This window comes from Protopterus annectens, chromosome 7.part0 (genome assembly GCF_019279795.1).
Source record: "Protopterus annectens isolate FY-2018-M chromosome 7.part0, PAN1.0, whole genome shotgun sequence".
Classification (NCBI taxonomy): domain Eukaryota; kingdom Metazoa; phylum Chordata; order Ceratodontiformes; family Protopteridae; genus Protopterus; species Protopterus annectens.
Window position 1 is genome coordinate 729,012,392 of NC_056739.1, and position 17,497 is coordinate 729,029,888.

General features: G+C 41.2%; 1 protein-coding gene across 1 annotated transcript in view; it reads left to right on the top strand.

Annotated features, from left to right (window-relative positions):
* The window catches only part of LOC122806083 (immunoglobulin superfamily DCC subclass member 3-like), a 1,389,320-nt gene that overhangs the window by 1,311,776 nt on the left and 60,047 nt on the right, over positions 1 to 17,497 (top strand). The window lies entirely within an intron of this gene.

The following is a 17,497-nucleotide window of genomic DNA, read 5'->3' on the forward strand; positions in this document are numbered from 1 at the left end:
CAGCTCTAGCCACTCGGTGGTGTAAACCTTGGCTCTAGATGATTGTCACTGTTGAAGTGCACGCCGTCCCCATGTGCAAAAATGGGAAAAAGGGGATGTGGATGGGTAGATGCCATGCATATCTGACTATTGTCTGCCACTGTGTATTGGCCATAACTGCCACCCTTACTATGTCTGTAAGTGAGAACAATGCCCGGGCCTAAGTAACATCTTCCAAGACTCCTCAGCTAGATCATTTCATTCTACAGACAACTATTAGTCTTCATAACCAAATCTAATACCTCTGCTGGGATTTCCATTTACTCTTTACATATAGCCAGAATGTGGAACTCCATCCCTCTTCCACTAAAATAAGTAGCCAGGACTAAAATTTGAAATTACACTTAAACATCATGCAATGGACTCCTGGCTCTGCTTTTGTTCTACTCCTTACTAACCCAACGTTTACATGCTATCCTCTCATTCTTGCTTTTCTGTGTTGTACTACTGTATCCTGTACTAACGTACCTCCTACACATGCTTAAACGTCAACATTTTTGCATTTTAAGTAATTCTTGTACAGATGGTAAAAGTATTGAGTTTTATTGTATTTTATTTTTCCTGTAAAGTTTTAAGGAACATTTGTACATATGCTGCAAAATACATTTTTTCTCTTCAGTTGTATTTTTTTTCTGTTGGAGCTTTTCTTTCCAGACCTTCACTGAAAAGAGATCTTGTTGGTTCATTTGAACTATCCCAGTAAACAAATAAAACCAATAAATCAATAAATTAGTAAATAAATAAATAAATTGAAACATGGTAAAGATAGCTAAACTTGCACGCATGCTATTATCTAGGTAAATCTTCCAGAAGAAAGAAAGATCTGTTTTGGTGTATTTTAGAAAAGAAAAGGATTTCTGTCATCTTTACTTGGAAAAAAAAAACATTTCACTTAATCTAGTACAGTTTTTCTTAACTACAGCCAAGCAATTGGTTAATATTGTTGGTATTGCAACCTCTACTAAACAACATCTCTTGGAATTGGACAGATGCCTTTTAGATGATAGCTTTGTTTAGTTTACTGTAAAATGTACAACTAGAAATGTATGACACAGAACGTTTAATAGCATGTTTAACATGCAGTCACTTACTTCTGCTCAGTGCTTCCAATCGTAGCTGCTGTTTCACCCATTTGATGTTCCTTGGAGAATGTGAGTTACTACTGTTACTACTATTACTAGTATTACTAGTATTACTATTTTTTCTGCTAACTTCCAAGGATGTCTGACCATGCTGACATCACTGTTGCTGACCTCTAACAGTCATTTTTAAGAATCACTTCAGAGATGCAAGATTCCTTGAAGAGGATAGCAGGCCTTTAGCCAGTCACTTATCATCTACTCTAACTGGCTGTTGGTTCTATGGTCACTGTTAGATTACTGGTTGCCAGTGGTGCACAAAGTTGCACTGCTTCTGTCCCAATAGCCCAGCTTTTTAATTTAATATATGATCAGTTCCAAACTCCTATATTTGATGACACTAAAGGTCTTTTATCTAAAGTAAATCCAAGTCATACATACTGTATAATGTACTTTGCAGCCTGGTGGCTTTTGTTTATGCTAGCTCTTGTGTATAAATAAAATTAAACTATAAACCAAGGTAAAACCAGTAAAGCCAAATGATGCTGAACTAAATTAAATAAATAAATAAAATAAAATAAAGCAAATATGCTCCCATAAATCTCTAAAATAAATAAATAAACTCCCATAAATCTCTAATCATCATCACTACCTATATACCCCTGGATAAAATCTCCCCATCATTGAACACCTACTCTCCAGGGATTCCACTTATTTTAGTCAAGAAACAATAATACTTGGCCCCCTATTGGTCCTTTTTGATCAGTCAGAAAGTTGTTCCTTATACTATTCTGGCATGTCCAAAAGTCAGTTTCGGGTTTACTCTCCAGTCCAGCTGGTGAATCTGGGAATCTTGGGGCAATGTTGCAACTGCCTTATGTACACAGACCACCCTCTCCTCGTCCCAACAAGCTCAAATATATGTGAGAGATGCAACTATATAGCCAAACTGGAGGCTGAGCTCTCTCAACCCAATACTGGCACAGTCAGTCAGGAGAAGAAGGTAACCACACACACCACAAATCCAGTCTCACATAGACCTATCGCAACAGAAAACCAAACACATAAACACACAAAAACATACTCGGAGGCTCTAAATAAAAATCTGCCCAAGCAGCAGAGACCTCCAAAGCAGACATCCAAGCAACTGCTACCCCACAACAATACCCACATCTCACATAGTTCACAAAGTCAGTGTGCCACACAGTCACAGCCCTTAAGGCTAAACAACACACCTAATACACTTGTAATAGGTGACTCTATTGTCAGACACACTGACGTCCCACTCACCAGGCTGAACAAGGAGAAGGTCACTGTAAGCTTCCTGTTGGGTGCCAGGATCCGCCACATAACACAAGCACTCAGGTCACTCCAAAGCAAGTACAAATATGACTCCGTCATTGTCCATGCTGGTGTGAATGACCGGAGACGTACCTCCCTGGACTACATGAAAAGAGACATAGAGGAGCTTTCTGATCATGTAGCCCAGGCCGGTATGACCCTGACCTTGAGTAGCATTTTATCCTCACCAAGAATGATGCCACAGTATAAAGACAAAAATTATCAATTTTAACAATTGGCTAAAGTATTGGTGTCATTCAAAGGGGATCCAGTGTCTGTCAGCCTGGGATGACATGCTCGACAAGCCACTTTGCTTCGCTAGGGATGGCTTGCACCTGTCACCCCTGGGCTTTTGAATACTGGCTAAAGCTCTTGCCACCCCCATAGTGCCTTTTTTGGCAAGGCTCGAAAGACAAACCCACCTCCACAGACAACACAAAGAAAAAGAAACTAAGGGTAATGCTGCTCAACACCAGAAGTCTAAACCTCAAGATGCATGCACTTGAGGCTCTCCTCAGTATGGAGAATATCGATATCTGTGCAGTAACAGAAACCTGGTTCAAGGCTCCCGAGAGCACCCCGGCACTACCAGGTTATACCTCATGCCATGCTTTTCGGCCCCAAAACTCGGACCGAACCACAAAAGGAGGGGGAGTATCCATATTCATCAAAGATACCCACACCTCCAGGTTAGTGGCACTGCATGAAGCATCGGAGACCATCCATGTGCAACTAACAGTGGGAAAAACTACCTTTCAGTTTGTAGCCTGCTACAGACCACCCTCCCAAACTCAGGAACCCCACTCGGCTTTCCTGAGAACACTGGAGAATATGAAGGTCTCTCCAAACACCATTATATTGGGTGACTTCAACTACCCAAACATAGACTGGGAGCACTACTTAAGCCCCAGCACCCTCGCCCAACGGTTCCTAGAATTTATAAACTCAAATGCTATGGAACAACTGGTCACCACTCCCACAAGAGGGGAAACCATATTGGACCTGATCATCACCAACATGGGGACTCTATGTTCCATACCAGAGGTATACCCCTCATTGGTAAGATCTGACCATAAATTAATCTCACTGGACATCCATATCCCATCCCCACCTACAGCCAAGGAAACCACGGTGAAGAACTTCTCAAAAGCAAACTTCACACTTCTCAAAACCGAGGTGGAATCCTTCAAAGCCCTCGGGCCAGTGGAAAATACGGCTGAAACCGCAGAATCCTTTACAGACGCTTTCTATGGACACATACAGGAATGCATTGATCGTGCTATCCCAAATAAAACCAAGACTCATTCCTCCAAAGGCAGGAGACCTGTCTGGTGGAACCCAGCCATAAATAAGCTATACAACAGAAGGAGGAAGCTACTACATGATAGAGCAAAATCCCAAAAAGGGAAGGCATCTCTGATCAGTACTAGCAAGAAACTACGATCCCTCATAAAATCATCTAAGGCCATCTTCGAAAGAAAAATTGCACAAGATGCTAAAGATAATCACAAGGTCTTCTTTAGTTATGTCAGGAAGCTGGGTGGCAACTCCCAGATATGCTCTGAGTTAGTTCAAAATGACAAAAAATGCACTGAACCCACAGACATTGCCAACATCCTGGCAGACAGGTTCAGTGCAAACTTCTCCCCCCCTCCCCCCTAAAAGAGCAAATGTCTATCCCAACAGAGTGTAGCCTCCCTGACATCACAGATGCACAGGTGAGAGCTGCCCTCTCCAAAGCAAAAAACACAGCATCAATGGGACCGGACGGTGTCCCGGGCTGCGTCTTACACGAACTCCAAGAAGAACTGAACCCTCACATAAAGTCACTGTTCAGTCTCAGCCTTACTACAGGATATGTACCCAAGGAATGGCGTACAGCAACAGTGGTCCCACTCCACAACTGACCCCAGAAACTATCGCCCTATAAGTCTGACTAGCCTGGTCTGCAAAGCTATGGAGCGTATCATCATGAAACTCATAAACTAAGACATTGGGAACCTCCAAACACTGGATCCTACCCAATTCGGCTTTGTTAAGGGCAGATCATGCCTCTTGAACTTGGTTGACTTCTTTGAAACAGTCACCAAGGCCAAAGATGAAGGGAAGGTAGTCCACACAGCCTGCCTGGACCTTGCAAAAGCCTTCGACACAATACCCCACTCGGGCATCATAAATAAGCTCACCAGCTTAAATATCAACCCTTATATCACAAGATGGGTTGCAAACTGGCTCAAGGATAGAACCCACATGGTCAGAATTGCAGGTGCCATGTCAGACTCTAAACCAGTTACAAGTGGCGTCCCACAAGGCTCAGTCCTGGGACCTCTCTTGTTCAGTATATATTTCTCTGAGGTACAGGCTAACATGGGAGGACTATGGCTGACCAAGTTCGCAGATGACTGCAAACTGGGTGTCATAATCGACTCGCCGACTGACACAAGCATCCTCCAAAAGGGTCTCACAGAGACGGATAACTGGTGCCAGAGCCATGGCCTAAAGCTAATTGCCAAAAAGTGAATAGTCATCCCCTTTGGGAAAAAAAAATTGCCCACAAATTACCACATTGGTGGTAATCCATTAAGTACGGAAGAAGTAATTAGGGATTTGGGGACCAAAGTAGATAGCAATCTCTCCTTTGACAATCACGTTGCCAAAGTGGTTAGAAAGACCTTCTATATAGCCCACCTTATCACGAAAGGGTTCACATCTAGATCAAGAGAGGTCATTGTGCCCCTCTACTCATCACTCATCAGGTCCATAATTGAATACAATGCCCCATTTGGGATGTACCTTACCCGACACCTGCAGCAACTGGAAAGACCCCAAAAGTACCTCACCAAGAGGATCAAGGGACTCAAACAGATGCCCTATGCAGTTAGGCTAAAGAAACTCCAGCACTACTCAGTTGCTTACCGACTACTCAGAGGCGATCTGTGCCTGATGTATAAAGCCATGTCCAACCCAGAATTAATGGACATGCTCCACCTCAGGAAATCCAAATCCCTTAGAGCTACACGCTCCAGGGACTTAAACCTCAGCATAGAAATAAATAGGACATGCTGGAGGGACAGATTCATATCCCAGAGGCTCCCCTCACTCTGGAACAAAATCCCAATCCATGTTAGGCAGAGTCCCTCAATGACCCTCTTCAAGAGAAATCTTGATGAGTGGATGGGAGATCGTAGGTTTACCCCTGGGATCTCTTCTGTGTCCCTACTAGACAGAGGCACAGTAAACTAATCTCAAAAGGGCTATCTTCTGTGACCTACTATACAGAGGCCCAGTCAACTAATCTAAAAGGGTGGCGAAAGCCAAACACACTCTGGCTAGGCTTATAAATGCCCTATGGCAGATAGACCAGTATCAACCTATGAACCTATGAACTAGCAGACTTTAACCTAGACTGGCTTTCCTGCTCCTCCAAAAACCCTTCCAACTTTATTAGTCTTTACAGTTTCTCATAAACCATTAACTCTCCTATTCATATTGATAAACACACTAAAAAAATCAATTTTAGATTGGATACTTACAAACAGACCTAACCTAACTTATCAAACTGGCTGCCTTTCAGACACACTTAGTGTCCACTCCACCACTTTTCTACTTAGGAAATGGCTTCAAACAACCAATAACATCATATTTAAGAGCATCTGCAGTAAAAAGAACTTATCCCCCACCATTTTTAACACACTGCTACAGCAGTGTGACTGATCACCATTAAAACGCTCCAATTAGACAATGCTGTTGAATATTTTAATAGAACATTCCTCCAAATACTTGACAACCTTACTTCCTCTAGACAAACTCATGTGAGGACCAAAGAACTCCCTTGCTATCTAATGAAACTAAACCAACACTTAGACAGAGAGATAGGGCTTGGTCGCAATACCAAAGATCCAAAAACAAAGATAACCTAAACTCGCACCAACAGCTGAGAAACCTAGCCAAAAAACAAATTAAGTCAGACAAAAAACTTACTTCCAAACATACCAACAAAAGCATTCAAATAACCTTCAAAACTTTTGGCAAGGTATCAACTATCTCCTCAACCCTGGCAGGCCCTCTACCCCTGGTCCATCCACCAAAAATACCTCTGACTGCATAGTGTCTCAATTTAATGCTCACTTTATCAGCTCCATAACTTTCCTCACAACCCCCAACACCAAACTACGTTTGTCACTCCCCACTTTTACAGAACCAAATCTAACTCCATTCTCATTCAAACCCATGCAAATCAGATCTGAAGAAGTTCATATTACTAACTGGATGAAAAGCGCTTAATAAAATATGTGTGGACTGTTTTCAAAGACTGCCATCTGTTTGGTTTATTTTTAATTATATTTTCTATGCTCAATTGAAAATGTATCTTAATATATTTTCCAAAATCATGTATGTAACTTGCTTATCTTTTTATATTTTCTAGACTCATTGAAACTGTTTTCCATTATCATGTATGAAACTTGCTTATTGTTTTTTTCCATCACTACGTTAATGTCTAATAATTGTCTTTGAAGCATTTCTCTCGGGGTCTTCACTAAAAACAGGTCCCTGGCTCAGTCGGGCACTACCCTGTAAACAAATGTAAATAAATAAATAATATATGGCAAAACTGAGGTGAAATAAAAAGACCAAGTAGGTTAGGCTCTGTTTTATTTTTAAATAAAATCATAAAGTAATGCTGTTTAAAACTAAAAGACCATTGAGTACATGGTCTTCATTGCTTCACCCCAACATTAACATTTGCTTGTTTAGTTATTTATTTATTTATTGTAAACTTAAGGCTAGAAATAGTTTGTTGAACTCTGAATTGTAGCTGACTCATCTAGTAGCCTGTGCCGGTCCCATGAACTTGTGGCTAACCACATCAGCTCTTCAACTGAAGACCAAAAAAAAAAGACATCTACTTACTGCAAAAAGTGGATTGGCTTCTTACAGTACAGCAGAACCCCCCCTCCCCCCAGTTATTTAATTGAAAAGAAAAAAAAAACCCTCAGTTACTGTAGGAAGCTGATTGGCTTCCTATAATAATCTATAGTAATTCAGCCAGACACGCCTCCCCACCAGCTCTACAGAGCTCTTAATCATGCCCTATAATTCTTTGCAACCAGGCCATCTTCCCCCTTGACACCACCCTTGCTAATCTACTGGCTTTAGATGTCAGTTTTAAAGTTACCCTTTAGCAGCTGATTCCTTTCAAGTTTCTTCTCTTTCTGTGCTTTGCCCTCTATCTTATGGTGTAAAATAGTCAGAGCTCAGGAGTACATCCTTTTCAAGCATATGGGTAGAATATTCAGAGTGTTTTCTATATCTTTTTGGAACTGTGCTATTATGCTATATAATGTGATAGCAGAAGAAGTGTTTGTCTGTTCATTTGACACTCCAGTATATAATTCCTGGTTCTTCCTACCTAGGATTACCCAAGCCCTTCTACCTGTCCTATACCCTCTTAAAGGTTCTTATGGAGTTACATCTCATCACACACTCAAACAGGCTTTTCCAAGGATCTGCAACATTGTGTATGAAAAAATATTTTCTTAAATCTATATAAAGTTAGTGCATTCCATCTGTATCAGGTGACCATTCATCTTTCTTCTGTCACTTCAGTTTTCCCACATAGCCTCTTGTGAAATCACACCTTATCCCTGTTCCCTAACCCAAAGTCTAAGGAATGCAAGTTTGGTGATTCCAGGTGCTGTTTGTACTCCATTCCATTCAATCCCTTGATGAACCTGAGGACATCTTCAAGATGCTTCCCAGATATTTGACATTTTTTTTCTGGCAGCATCTCCAGGGCTGCACATGTTTTCCAAATATTACTTCATTTGTGTTTGACAAGGCTAGAATGTAACATCCCTATAACAGCAGTCTGTTCCCACAGAATTCAGTCCTACGCATCTGTAGACTGTTCCTGCTGTTCTGTTTGCAGTAATTTGGGATGGTCAAAGCCTCCAATGTCACTTTCAACAAGTCTCTCCTGGTTGGCTTCCCCAAACGCATATGTGTTTGGGTCATATCTAAAAATGGGAACACTTTATTTATCTATATTGAACCTTGGTTGACATTCCTGATCAGGTGTTAGGCAGTTCCACATATATTTTTAGGCTCCACTCCTTCCTGGAATATGGCTCCAGTTTTTTTGTTATCAAAACATAAGATCAATCTGTTTGTCAGGCCATCCAACATATCAAGAAATTAATATGTTGAATAGCAGTGGCCTAGAGCACTGGCCTTTCTAGGCCTCCATTGATCACTTCACTTGTCCTTGACAGCCTCTCCCTAACTATCACTCTCTAATGTTTTTATTGCATACATTCTCCACCCCAACCCTGTGTTTTTGCTCTTATCCTAGCAAGTTTCCAGAATAGTTTTATTGCAGCTCTAGCCTATTGTAGTCCAGAGACTGTATCCACTAGCACTCCCTTAGGCATCCATTTCTGCTTCCATCCATCCATAACACCTTTTCCCATTTTGCACATGGGGTCAGGGTGCCACTTTAACAGTGAGAACCATCTACAGCAAAAGTTCACAGAGCCAGGTGGCTAGGCCTCCCATGGGTATTCTTCCATACCACACACTTGCATGCACACTCATACCAATGGCCAATTTAGAGTGACCAGTCTACCTACTGCATGTAGAAGGAAACTGGAGCGCACTGAAAAAGCCCACATGAACACAGGGAGGACATGCAGACTCTACACAAATGTACCCCAGCCAAGAATCGAAGCAGAGAGCCTCTTGCTATGAAGTGACAACTCTATCCGGTGCATCACTGTGATGCATATTTAATTTTTACTTGTTACCCATAAAACCATAGCTCTTCTAGAAAGTATACCCATACCAGTTTGTGTCAAAAGTGTACTATGTTTTTTTTTTTTTTTTTTTTTTTGTAGAAAGGTTTCATACTGTTCCATCAGAATTCAGTCCTTCACTTTCCAGCTGCTACTGCCTTTCTCATACTAGTAGAGAACTGGAGCTGTATCCAGCCATCTAGCATTTCCAAAGTAGACAGAGATCTGTTAGTAATATCTGTGAGTTGTTTTGTGAGGATACTTGTTAAATATTTGGGTACTTTAGCCTAGATGCCATGTATGTGATTTCAGCTCCTATAATTCAACTGGTTGCTTCTTGTCCTCTAACTTGCAACTGACCTATCAGTCAGGACATCCTTTTCTCACCTTCATCTTTTTTACCCCTTCCAGTACAGTACAGAAGTATTCCCTATTTTAACTTTTTGAATACTGAGATGAACAACTCAAAGCTGCAACTAGGATGGGGTGAAGGGGATGGCTACCCTGGGTACAAGTTGTCACAGAGGCATGATCCCATGATCATCAATGACAAAGAAGGGTGGCAGCCGCCTTTTTTTTTCAGTACCAGAACTCAGCATTGCTATAATGCCAGTATGTATTCATTTATGTTATATGAAGACTTACACAGCTGTGCAGGTATCTAAATAGTTATTTAATGATGAACTTAGACACAAAGGAAAATCAACAGACATTGGAAAAGTGTTTTTCCCTCTTTGAAGAGGTCATTTTTCTTCAGTATTTCCTCAATGCCCTTGGCATGACTAGCCTCCTTTCTATTCTTGAACAACCTGGTTAAGTTAATGTCTCCATTGTCTTATTTGAAATGTATCTGAAAAATTATTTCTCTACCCTACTTTTCCCTCTTGGCCTTCCTCATCTACTGAGTCCCTAGCCTTCTAGCCTTGATAGAGGCCTATTACCCCTCATCATCTTCTACTTCTTTTTGCCATTTGAATGCTTTCTGACTATTCTTGAGTTCCACCTTGAACTACCAGCTCAGTCACTTTGGTTTCATATTGAGGATTGTATTTTCCAGCAACATTTAAACATACCTTTTGGAAAACTCTGATTCTCTTCCACAGTTACTTGCTCCACTCATATGTCTACTTTGTCTGACTTCCTTTTTTACCTCTAATCCCAGCTTCTTCTTGACTCTTTTTCTCTGCAGTTCTAGAATGTTGTGTTTGTCATCTGTGCCACCGCTGTTCTCTTTAAGGAGAGCCACACTGTAGCACAGTCACTAACATCCAGTTGAGATCTCATTTTATGAGGACAAAAACTAGAATGTTGGTTTGCTGGGTATCTTTTTGCATAATGTGACCCATCCCTAAACAAATTTCCATCAGAACTGTCTAAATTTAATTAAGAAACTTTTCAAAAGAGCACATTGAAGAATTACTCAAATAAGGCAATTGCGTAAACACTCCTCTTTCACTCTAATAATTACTGCTAATCTATTGCTCATCTCCCAGTGACAGGCCCTCTGTTTCCTTTGGCCTCCCAGACACCTTTCCTTCTTCCTTTTTGCTTCCATTACCATGTTTACCCACCTCACTCTACCTTTAACAACTGTACTTCTCTCACTCAAGTGGTGTGTACCCTCAATATGAATTGTATCCCTTGACTTCCCTGTTTGCCATATACCTTTATCCATTCTGTCCGGCTTACTGCAGAGGCCATGCCTTTTAAGTCAGGATGATTTAGCTCCTTCATCTGCTGGCTACATGCACTGCTTCTGTCATATTTCCAGTCACCCATTTTGATTATTGGCTATGTCACTAGGTGATTATGTTGCAAGTTCAATGGTTATGATGAGGAACATAACATAATGAAAGATATATGTTTCTCCAGTACCTTTTCTGCTTCCTATATTGTTTTGTTCAAGGGTTCTGTGCTGTAAATTGAGTGCTGTTGTTTAGTCTTCTACTGACTAACACTTGCTTCAACATGAATTAGACCATATTAACAACTGGTGCAAGGGCAATGGCCTTAAGCTAAATGTGAAAAAAAAAAATAACAATCATTCATTTTTGTAAACAAAACATTTTTCACATACCATATGGTGATGCACCCCTCCAGGGAGATACTGGCATAAAGATTCTAGGCACTCCTGTTGATAATTCATTATTGTTTGACCATCTAGTCTTTCAAGCCTTGAAATATCTAACCCTCTTTGACCCCCTATTCCTTCACTGAATAAATGCTACCTCAAATACCATGTTAAAGAAAAGTACAGTTGTGAAAAATCGTACCATAATGTAGATGTCTTTGACTTCATTGGTGCAGTATTCTTAACATATGAGATTCCCTGCTATAGAAGCCTGATGTCCAGCCAGCTACCAAAGACTACTGTTGCTTTAAGGTATGCCAAACATCACCCAGACGCTCCTTGTGTAGCATAGAGCATAAAGGTAATGTTCACACCTACCATAATCAGAACTGATTGCCCCAGTAGGAACACCAGTCCAAGACGTAATATGTACATCCAGGAATGCAAAGGGCTAGGGGGATGGAGGGAAGGAGTGAATACTGCAACAGTCAAACCAAGGATATCTACCATTATGGTAAGATTTTACACAACTGTACTATGTCCTTACATTCGCTGCCGCAGTATTCTTAACACATGAGAGAGTGCCAAAGCTCAAGAAGAAACTTGGGAGGGTGAAGGTGCAGAAGATATCCCTAAAAGGCAATAAGGAACGTCACTAGCAAAACCAACCCAAGGTCTAGAGATACCATCCAACTTGTAGTGTTTATTAAAGGTATGCACAGACGTCCAGGCAGCTGCTTCAAGAATAGAATTAATATCTAAGCCTTTGAAATAAGCACCAGAAGAAGGCACAGCTCAAGTGGAATGAGCCTTAACTGAAAAAGGAAGGCTGTTGCCATAAAAAAGTGTAACAAAAGGAAATAGCCTTATGAATCCAAAAATAAATAGTTTGCTTGGATACAGAAAGTCCCAAAAATTTAGGATGAAAAGAAACAACTGATCAGATTTTCTAATAGCCTTAGTCTTATCCAAATAAAACTTGAGTTGCCTATGCACATCCAAAATATGCAGCACCCTCTCATTGTCAGTTTGCAGAGAGGTGAAAATGTAGGCAAATTAATAGACTGATTAAGTGATAGCTCATTAACCACCTTCAGCATAAAAGAAGGGCCAGTGCATAAGCTCACTCTGTCCTCATGAAAAATCAAAAAAGGAGGACAAGCTATAAGGGCCTGCAACTCATACACCCATCTGACAGAGGTAAGACCTAACAAAAGAACAGTCTTCCAGGACCAATGTTGCAAGGAAGCCAAAGCAGCAGGCTCAAAAGGATTCAACTTTTCCAAAACAAAATTAAGATCGCAGGGGGGGGGGGGGGGGCAGGCTTCCTCAGAGGTCTAATATTAAGGATGACCTTAAGAAATAGTTTCACCTCAAATCTAGAAGCTAATGGAGAAGAAAAAGGCAGACCAGAAGAGATAGCTGATAAATGGGCTGTGGGCCTTAATAGAAGAAAAGGCAAACCAGCATTGAGGAACTCACACAAATAAGACACAATGAAAAGAACATCCACAGTAAGTGGGTCCAGGTTACGAGGGAAACACCAAATAGAAAACCTCTTCCATTTGGATAAGTAGGATTTTCTAGTAGTAGGTTTCCTGGCCTCCTGCAGGGCTTGCAACATGTCATCAAAAAAAAGTGTCTATGAGGAATCGAAATCCTATCACCCACAGTGTCAGTCGAAGCATGGACAGGTGGGGATGGATGAAAGATCCCTTGCCTTGGCTTGTGTGATTAGATCCACCCTGTGAGGTAACTTGTGATGATTGCCCCTGGCTAGATGCAGAAGGACAGGGAACCAGTGCGCATCCTGATGAATTTTGAACAGTACATTTGGAATGAGAGGAAGGGGAGGGAATGCATACAGAAACATCCCTTTCCAAGAAAATGAAAGGGCATTCACCTTCCACACCAGAGAACTTGGAAATCTGGCACAAAACAGAGGGAGTTGTCTGTTCAGAGGGGAGGCAAAAAGATCCACTTAAGGAATACCCCACTGGTGGATAATGTCCGGAAACACATCCCTTTGAAGCATCCATTCATTGGACTGAGTTAAGGACCTGCTCAGAGTGTCTGCCACAATGCTGTGATCAGAGGGGATATAAACTGTCTGAAGAGTCACTTGATACTTGACAGCAGGATTCCATACCAGAAGTGCCAACCGGCAAAGAAGATAAGATCTTGAGCCTCCCTATTTGTTGCTATACCACATCACCATTGTATTGTCTGTAAACACCTTGAGAGGTCTTGGAGAGAAAAGAGGATGAAAGGCCTGAAGAGCCAGCAAAATAGCTCTCATCTCTTTGGCACCTATGTGCCCCTTCTGCTGATGAGGTGACCACACTCCCTGCACTTTAGGGAGCCAAATGTCACCCGCCCTTCCCATGTCTGAAGCATCTAAGAACAATTCTTGAGAGGGAAGAGGGGGTTAAAAATGGATCCCTGGATTCAGAGACAACTGCTGAATCCACCAGTGAAGTTCCTGTCTGAGACAAGGAAGATGAGGTACTACAAAATCTAGAGGATGTGCTTGTTGAAGCCACACTGACTAAAGAAACCACTGAAACTTTCTCATGTGAAGTTTGGCCAGAAGGAACTTTGAAATGGTGGATGCCATGAAACCCAGAGCTCTCAGAAACTCCCTGACAGTAATGGAAGCCAGAGGAAGAAGAGTGTGAAAGAAAGAAATGAAAGTCAAGGCCTTTGGAGGAGGCAGGGATGTAAGCATTTGTCTGAATCCTGCAGCCCAGAAAAATAAGATCCTGATAAAGAGTCAGGGAAGACTTTTTGAAATTTATAGTAAACCCCAAGCTCTAAAGAAGGGAAACGGCAAAATGAAGATTTTGCAAAAGGGTCACTGGAGAGGATGCCTGAATCAGCAGGCTGTCTAAGTAAGGACAAATTTGGATCCCTTGAAGCCTTCCAAAAAATGATCACAGGAGAAAAGCATTTGATGAACACCCCTGGGACAGTTGAAATTCCAAAGGGCAAAGCAGAGAACTGAAAATGCCAGGAAGCAACAGAGAAATGCAAAAAATTCCTGGAAAGAGAATGTATCAAATATAGAGATAAGCATCCTTGAGATCCAGAGATATCTTATTGGCCTGAGGGAAAAATAGAGGAAACAGAATCTGAAGGGACAACATCCGAAGGGAAGGCACTTTTAGAAAAGTGTATATGAGAAAGGTCTAGAATAGGTCTCCAAGTGCTCTCTTTTCTGGGTAGTAGAAACAGTCTTGAAAAGAAGAAACAGGCTTGAGAAGAACCCTTTCCCCTTTAGGACACAGACACCTCTTGAATAGTACCCTGAGTCAAGAGATTTTGAAGAACCTGTGCGAAAAAGGGAAGTTGCTCCTGAAGAGGCTGAGGAATGGCCATAATAGGAGGATGGAATTTACTTACCATGAAGTAGCTCTGATGAATGATCAAGAGAACTCAAGAATCCTGAGTGATCTGAAGCCAAACAGGAAGAGAAAGGTGAAAAGAGGAATGTGGCTGGGAAGAGATGGCAAGTCATACAGCACCTGATTTGTCCAGAAAGGAAGGCTTTCGATTCCTTGAAAACTAAGTACCCTTAGTAAGATGGGCCCATTTGCCACCCTTCTTACCTTTACTAGAAGGGAGGAATTACCTATGAACAAAGGTAGGCTTATGTGGTGGTTTCTCTGAAATTTAGGCACAGGAGAAACAAACACATGCTTAAGGTCCTGTAAGGCCTTACTCTTAACCTGAAGGGACTTAAACATACCAGCAGCTGCTTCCTCAAACAAAAATTTAGAATCCAGACAACCATCCATCAACTTAGCTTTAATATCATCAGGTAGAGGTTGAAGACTATGCCAAGAATACCCTCTCATCACTGAACCAAAAACAGCAGCCCTAGAAGAGGCATCTGCTGCATCATAACTACATTTAATAGAATGATGAACAACTTGAGAGGAAGTCCCTTGCAAGGAAAGAACAGAAGTTGTACCCTCAGAGGCTGGAAAATTAGAAATACGTTGACAGGTATGAGAAAGAAGAGCCAACACATACCTAGACATATGGGTCTGATAATTAACAGCCCTAAAAGCTAGGGTAGCAGAAGTGTAAACCTTCTTACCCAGGCTTTCCACAGTTCTGTTGTCCTTGCCAGAAGGCAATAACTTGGGTGAAGGGAGCTATTAAGATGGATTATCAGAGGGTACAGACGCCGCAGAGAGGTCAGCAGCAGGACATTTATATAGAAAATAACAATCCTCAGTCACCCTATAAAACTTATCAGGCTTCTTGGCAGCATGGGGCAGAGAATCAGGCATGTGAGAAACATTGGAAAAAGCATCCAGCAAAGCAGCCAAAACAGGAGGAATAGCCACAGGCTTAGGAGATTCCACCTGCAGCAAGTCATAGTATCTCTTACGGATATCAGAGACTTGAGCACAATCCCACTTAAAAAAATCCTTCATCCTAGAGAGTGTATCCCCAAAAGAAATTTCCTCAAAAGGAATATCAGGACTAATAGATTCCTCCTCCTCCTCTGACCCATAGTCCAAAGGAGAAGGAATTTGAGTAGAATAAGTCAGGGATTCGTCATCAGGAGAATCCTGTTCTCCAGGCCTTTTAAGGGGAGTAGAAGACCAAGGAGGAGCAGGAAATGAAAGCCTGTGAGGAGGCGTTAAGGACATTAAAGCAGGAAATAGCCTCTGAGAGAAGTCCTGGCACTCACTTTGTGGATCCCTAGGAGCAAAAGAAACATGTTATTTTTCTTTCTTTTTTAAGGGAAAGCCCCCTCCAAAAAACTGAGAAGGCACAGACCCAGGACGACAGTCGAGAACCATAGTAGGAACTTCTTCCCCAACTTCTTCTTCTTTAACAGCTGTCTACTGAGAATGGTTTTAAGGACAAATGTCTGACAAACAGAACAAGATGTATGGTAATGAGAAGCTTCTAAGGAAAAAAGACACTTATTGTGGTGGTCTTTATGGGGAATCTGTCTCCCACACTGGCATTTACCCTTCCTGGATAACATTAACCTCAAGGAGGACAAAAAAAGCAAAAAAAAAAAAACCCACAATAAGGCACTTATCTGCAATTGTTAGAAATCAGCAAACAGGCATAGGGAGTCAATGGAAAACAAAAATGCATTCAACTGGTGGAAAACAAATGCAGGTAAACACAACAGTGAAAAGATACATTCAGACTGGCAGCAAAGAACTTCTGATTATGGTAAGCCTGAACGTCACTTTTGTATCCTATGCTACACAAGGAGCATTTGAGTGATGTTCAGCATACCTTAAAGTCTTTGAGGCTGGATGGAACGTTTGAATGGAGAATATTTGTTTAGGCTTATAATGGTCTCCAGACTGACTGCCTAATACTATGTTCGAGCATATGGATTTGCATAGTGCGTGGACTGACCGTGTTACTGCTGGATATCAGCCACTGTTATGTTTCATGGACTGCATAATTAAAGCAGTTTCTTAAGTCTACAGAGACAGCAAAGGGCATGCAGTAAACTGCTTTATTAAACATGTTGACACAAACAAGAAAATGTATGTTTTTAATAAGGCAGTCAACACATTACACATTGTGAGTTTTTAGTACAGCATTCTGTTGAAGTGACACCCCGACCCCATGTGTAAAAATGGGAAAAAAAGGTTGTGGATGGATGGATGGATTTGCCATGTGGTAATGGTTGTCAGTGGTGCAAAATGTTCATTTTGAATTTAATCAAATAAACACACTTGCAAAATTTTGCTCTTAAAATGAGGTTCCCTTTGTAATAAAATAATTCATAAATAATTTCCTCCTGTAAGATAGTGCTTGTACTGTAAGTCATGAGAACTAAGTGCTAGGACTTAATCACGTGGTGATTTTTCTCACCATCGCTATGCAGTATCACTCAAACTTCACTTTTGAAATCATTTTAGTTACCTGGCAATTACTCAAACCCATAATGGTAAAGATGGTTTCTGTCAAAATGGCAGAATGTCATTGAGGTGGTGCAGTAGGACTTTGAGTATGGTCACTATAGATTATTGTATCTCCAGAAGGACTTGGTTGACCAGAGCAACTTTTTTAGTTACCAATTTGGTGCAGTCATATCTATAACAGAACATAAGCATGCATAGTCATACTGAAACAGTTGTGAATTATAATTGCAAAACCAGTAAGGGCATAAAATTATGCTCCTGATC